Genomic DNA, 6,550 nt, shown 5'->3' on the forward strand with positions numbered 1-6,550 from the left:
GTGAGGGTATAGTGTGAGATCCTAAATGACTAGAGGCAGTCACGATGGTAAGTACTGAAGGTTGCATACGAGATCCTGGTATTTGGAGTTGTTTGATCTCTGTCAGGAGATCATCGAGAGTTGCGTATCACCTTCCAAGAGTAGGTGCGATGATTACTGGTGGGGACAGTCGGGGTGATAGATTGTTGGTACGCCAATTAGGGATGGTTCGAACCCTAAGCGGGGAAGAACCGAGTATTCTATCTGAGGAAAGCCGCACCTGCTGCTAGAGTTACCGAGGCCAGGCCAACGAGGGCCGAGGCAACCGAGGCTCGCGGGAGAGCCTTCCAGTTGATGGCGGGGGAGGTCCGTGCAACGCCCGATGTCGTGGCTGGTACTTTTCTTATGAGTTATGTACCTGCTTTAGTGATATTTGACTCGGGAGCGAGTCGATCATTTGTGTCAATAACGTTTGGTCGGCACATCAGTAGCCGACGAGAGGCGTTGAGTCGACCTCTACGAGTTTCCATAGCGGACGAGCGAGCGGAGTATGTTATGAATGTGAGTCGAGGATGTGTACTCGAGATCTTTGGTGTTGAGTCCCCGATAGATCTGGTCCCAATATCGATGGGGGACGTGTGTGTCATAGTGGGCATGGTTGGGTTAAGCCGATTTGGGGCTGTCATAGACTGCGAGCGACAGTTGGTGACGATACGAGACCCCAGTGGGGGAGTACTTACGGTGTACAACGAGGGTAACCGATGTGGGTCGGCGTTTTGTTCAACCGCCAGAGCGAGACAGAGTTTTCAGCAAGGCTGCAGCGGGTATGTGTCCTATGTGATGGACACACGAGAGGCCGCTGGGAGGCCAAGTTCGATGGATGACGTTCCGATAGTGCGAGAGTCCCCGGATGTTTTTCCCGAGGAGTTGCCGGGTGTGCCTCCCGAGAGGCAAGTAGAGTTTCGCATCGAGTTGGTTCCGGGGGCAGCGCCTATCGCCAAGGCGCCTTATCGCCTTGCGCCGCCAGAGACGCAGTAGTTATCCTCGCAGCTTCAGGAGCTACTAGGGAAGGGTGTTGTGATGTTACGGGAAACCGTAGTACTCACTAGTCAGAGAGAGGTTGTTGTGATACTATGGGGAGCCGTAGTACTCACTAGTCAGAGAGAGGTTGTTGTGATACTATGGGGAGCCGTAGTACTCACTAGTCAGAGAGAGGTTGTTGTGATACTATGGGGAGCCGTAGTACTCACTAGTCAGAGAGAGGTTGTTGTGATACTATGGGGAGCCGTAGTACTCACTAGTCAGAGAGAGGTTGTTGTGATACTATGGGGAGCCGTAGTACTCACTAGTCAGAGAGAGGTTGTTGTGATACTATGGGGAGCCGTAGTACTCACTAGTCAGAGAGAGGTTGTTGTGATACTATGGGGAGCCGTAGTACTCACTAGTCAGAGAGAGGTTGTTGTGATACTATGGGGAGCCGTAGTACTCACTAGTCAGAGAGAGGTTGTTGTGATACTACGGGGAGCCGTAGTACTCACTAGTCAGAGAGAGGTTGTTGTGATACTATGGGGAGCCGTAGTACTCACTAGTCAGTAGGAGGTTGTGGTGATGTTATGGGGAGCCGTAATACGCACTAATTAGCGAGAGGTTGTTATGAGGAAGCCTTCTTGATCTGAGCATGACACATGAGGGTTTTAGGCTTGAAAAGCCCTACGCATGAGTTTTGGGAGCCTGGTGGTCGGACCAGGGGTGAGACCGGGGTCTCCTCAATGATTGGGAATCATTACATTCTGAGTAAGTGTGGACATCCAATCCGAAGGGATTGGATAAGTAAAGTACACATGGGTTGCGGGTCCCCAAGCTATGAGTTGAATGAGTCATTGGAACGAGCGATTCCAACTACGGGCGGACCAAACTCTTGAGTTGAGTTGAGTCCTGGTGATGTGTTGTACAGACCGGACCGAAGGGTCCAACGATATAGACCGGACCGAAGGGTCCAACGATGAGTATCAGATGATAGAGGTCGGGGTTGAGTCAATCTCCAGTTGGGTACGAGGTTGCATTTCAGTACCGCCTACCACCCACAGACAGACGGGCAGAGCGGGCGGACGATTCGGACGCTCGAGGACATGCTTCGGGCATGTGTATTGGACTTCGGAGGAAGTTGGGACACGTATTTACCCTTGGTTGAGTTTTCCTATAACAACAGCCATCATTTGAGCATCAGTATGCCACCCTTTGAGCTGTTGTATGGGAGGAGGTGCCGGACTCCCATTTGTTGGGGTGAGGTCGGGCAGCGTGTGATGGGTAGTACAGAGATAGTACTTCAGACGACTGAGCAGATTCAGCGGGTCAGACAGAGGTTGTTGAACCACTCAGAGTCGCCAGAAGAGTTATGCGGATAGGCGACGATCCGAGCTCGAGTATCAGGTCGGAGATCTAGTGCTCCTGAAAGTATCTCCTTGGAAAGGAGTGATCCGTTTCAGGAAGAGAGGTAATTTGGGGCCTCGGTATATTGGTCCTTTCAGGGTGACCGCCAGGGTGGGCAAGGTAGCCTACCGTTTGGAGCTACCTGCGGAGTTGAGTCGAATTCATGATACCTTCCGCGTGTCTCAGTTGAGGAAGTGTATCGCTGATGAGTCCGCAGTGGTTCCGTTAGAGGACATTCAGGTGGATGCGAGCCTGAATTATGTTAAGAGACCGGTTACGATTGTGGATCGAAGGATCAAGACTTTGAGAAACAAGGAGGTGCCATTGGTTCAAGTCCAGTGGCAACATCGGAAGGGTTCTGAAATGACCTGGGAGTCGGAGTTAGAGATGCGCGAGCAGTATCCAGAGTTATTTGTTGAGTGAGACTTCGAGGGCGAAGTCTAGTTCTAGTGGGGGAGAATTGTAACATCCCGAAATTCAGGTACAACTATTTAGCCCTTCTTTTATTCAAAGTGTCAAGTTAAGCCCTTAAGAGGAATTGGTAGCAAATGAGTACGCTGGGCGTACTCAAGAGTACGCTGCGCGTACTCATGCTCTTATTTTGGACGCGGACTCGCCTGAGTACGCTGGGCGTACTCAGGGTTACGCTGGGCGTAAGGTGTCCAGGTGCAAACCCTAATTTCTGACTTGTGCCCTATATATTGGATGCTAAGGCTCATTTCTGAGCCTCCATAGCAGTGAGTAAAACCCTAAGAGAGAACTTTTCATCGTTCTTAGTGAGTGTGTGTGATTTTGGAGCTAAAAGTGCCTTGGTGTGCTAGTGAAGAAGAAGGAGAGGAGTTTGTGGAGACTAGAGTTTGAAGTGCAAGTTTGGATTTGAGATCTACAGAGGAAGGAGCTGCATTTGGAGGTATAAAGTTCAAAACTTTCCTCTTCATTTGGTTTGTTGCTTCATGGACCATTTTAGGGTTAAAAGTCCCAAAGGTGGAGACTTTATGAGTGTAATGTGCTCCATGGACCTAGATCTGTCCCATTTCAGTGGTATTTGTGTTATAGATCCATAAAGTTCCCATCTTGGTCGTGGATATGAGATCATGCTTGAGTATTGGGCTTTCTAGTGTTAGGAAATGGTATATTTTGGGTGTTAGTGACTTGTTCAGCCATGCAAAGGCTTAAAGTCATCGACTTTATGGATTAAGAGGCTTAAAAATGGTCAGATCTAAAAGCTGGACGTGAGTCTTAACTGTTTAAGACCTCAAGAGCTAAGGGACTGAAACTGGGATTTACGCCGGGCGTAATCCCAATACGCGCGGCGTACGGGGTGGCGTTCCCCGATTCTGAGAGACTGCCGGGTACGTCCAGCGTACACATCTGGTACGCGCAGCGTAACCCGGAGGGTTGACTTTTGGTTTACTTTTAGGGTTTGGTCTATAGTGGGGCCTTTGAGTTATGAGAGGGGTAAAATGGTCGTTTACCCTTCTGAGAGTACTAAGAGGAGGAATAGTCTAGCCTTGAGAGATGTATTGATTGAGAGTATTTATTTTACATGATTAGGCGGAGGCTAGACCTGATTTTTCAGAGTTCGAGCTTTACCGAGTTACCCGAGGTGAGTCTTCTCACTATACTTTACCTAGAGTGGTAATTAGAGCTATGAGACAGAGTATGTTGTATGCTTTTGCATGATGTGATTTCTATGTGTTATATGCTATGCATGTTACAGAGTTTTCAGAGTTAGGACCGGAAGGTCCACAGAGTTAGGGCCAGAGGGTCCACAGAGTTAGGACCGGAAGGTCCACAGAGTTAGGGCCAGAGGGTCCACAGAGTTAGGGCCAGAGGGCCCACAGAGTTAGGGCTAGAGGGCCCACAGAGTTATGGGACTGGAGGGTCCCACAGAGACACCTTGACCAGAGGGTCATCAGAGTTATAGCCTCGAGTGGCTAATATTTGTTACATGTGGTATTTTTGGGGAACTCACTAAGCATTTATGCTTACAGTGTTGTGTTATGTGTCTCAGGTACCAGCGAGGATCGCGGGAAGGCGTCGGCTTGATCAGTACACACACGGGGAGATTTTTACTATGATCTTGGGATATGATGTTATGATTGACTATGTGATACAATGGTGTTTTTATAACGATTATGAATGAAAATGTGTTTTATAAAATGTGAAAAATTGTTTTGAAAATTTGGGTGTCTAAGCCCATAACTATTATTGGTATGTACTTGACCCGAGAGTAGCATGGTCCATTTGGGTTGCATATCATCAGGACAATTTGTTAGGATGGACTTTTGAGAGAAGGTTATTTATGGTTTATTAATATATTATAAGTTATAATATATTAATATGAAATCATATGTTTTAATTAGTATCGATCAAGAATTAATTTGGAATTAATTTAGTGATCAAAAGAGACTAATTAAATCTATGGGGACTAATTATGATAATTAGTTATATTTATATGTGTTGGGCTTATGATCCATGTTGGACCAAGTTTATGTATGGATACATAAAGAGTTGGGTCACATGAACCATGGATCATAAAACTCATGGGTATGGATTATGGGTTATACCCATGACCCTTGGAATCCTACATATAAATAGGTTACTCCATAGCCAAAATTACCACTTCTTTTCTTAGAGAAATATGGAGGTGTTTTGGTGCATGGAATTCTCTCTCAAGAGCCACCTTTGTCCTAGGTGTGTTGTGATTCCATTTGAGGCATTTCATACTATTGGTGCTAAGCTCTTAAGGCCAAATACATCAAGACTTCAAGCCACATAAAAGGTATGTTTCCCTAACTAGTATATTATATGGTTTATGTCAAATGCATGCTAGTTATAGGTTTAATGCCTTGGAAACCATTTGCATGTATAATAGAGAAAACATAGATCCAAGGTATTTAGGGTTGTATGTGCACCATAGGATGTTGTAGTATTCTAAAACCCAACAGTGGTATCAGAGCCATGGGTTGTTTTCTATTATATTTGATGCAAATGTATTTTTTTTTTCAAGTTGAAGGAAAAAAAAGAAAAAAAAACATGAAGTTTGTCAAATTTTATGATAATTACTTGATTTTATGAAAAACTAATTATTTATAAAATTTGAGTCACTTTACTACAAGAGTTGAATTAGGTCAATTTATTAAAAGATAGAATGATATGATTATTTTATTTGTTTTAAAAGTTTGATCTAAATGGTTTTAAGGAGTTACAAATTTTGTCATAAAATTTTGGAACTCAAAAGTTTTTTTTAAAGTTATGATCTTAAGAGTTTTGAAACTTCCATAAGTTATGGATGTGAAATGTCTCATTTATTAACTCTTTAGGTTATGAATTCCAAGAGTCTTCAAAGGATAATTGTCAAATCTTCAAGATTTGTATTAGTTTATATGATTATCTAATTTCTTGAAAATTGTTGATGTGAATTATCTTTACTTATGAGTTTAATCTAGATCATAGAAAAATTATTTGATTATTGTGTTAATTGGAATATTTGATCTTAATGGTTTTTATGAACTCCATAACTTGTCCTCAAGTTATGGAAAGTGAAGAGTTTTTCTTTTTAAAGTGTCATTAAGTCTCATAGGTTGTGAAAATAGAAGAGTCACTATTTTTAATGTCATCATTAAATGATTTAATGTCTTCCATAACTTGTCCTCAAGTTATGGAACTTGAATTTTTTTTTCATTAAACCTTAATTAAACTCATAAGTTATGAAAAATCCAAGAGTTTTGAAAGGTTTCAAAACTTGTCCTCAAGTTTTGGAATTTGTAAAGTTACCCCCATGTATACTTTAATTCCAAACTAGACCTTAGAATTTTAAAAGTTTAAAATTCAACCCTTATACTATTATTATAATTTTAATTATATAGATATGTATAAGATAAAGTCGTCTTACCATTAGTAGGCCTCATTCACGAAGCCGGTCTATAAGGGGGGGTATAAGGTTACTGCCTATAAAATGGCAGTTTAATGGGTGTCCACTCTCACTCACCGCTTCCTTGACCGGTGGAGGGTCGTTAGCCGAACAGGTAGGACAAGGACTATAATTCTCCCTTCATTATAAGTATAATGATAAATACTAAGTAACTAAACACTTATAAATTCCCAATCTTAGTTACTTAGGAAAATGTGAATTTGG

The sequence above is a fragment of the Lactuca virosa genome, chromosome 9, assembly GCF_052849685.1.
Source record: "Lactuca virosa cultivar CGN04683 chromosome 9, Lactuca_virosa_CGN04683_v6, whole genome shotgun sequence".
Classification (NCBI taxonomy): Eukaryota; Viridiplantae; Streptophyta; class Magnoliopsida; order Asterales; family Asteraceae; genus Lactuca; species Lactuca virosa.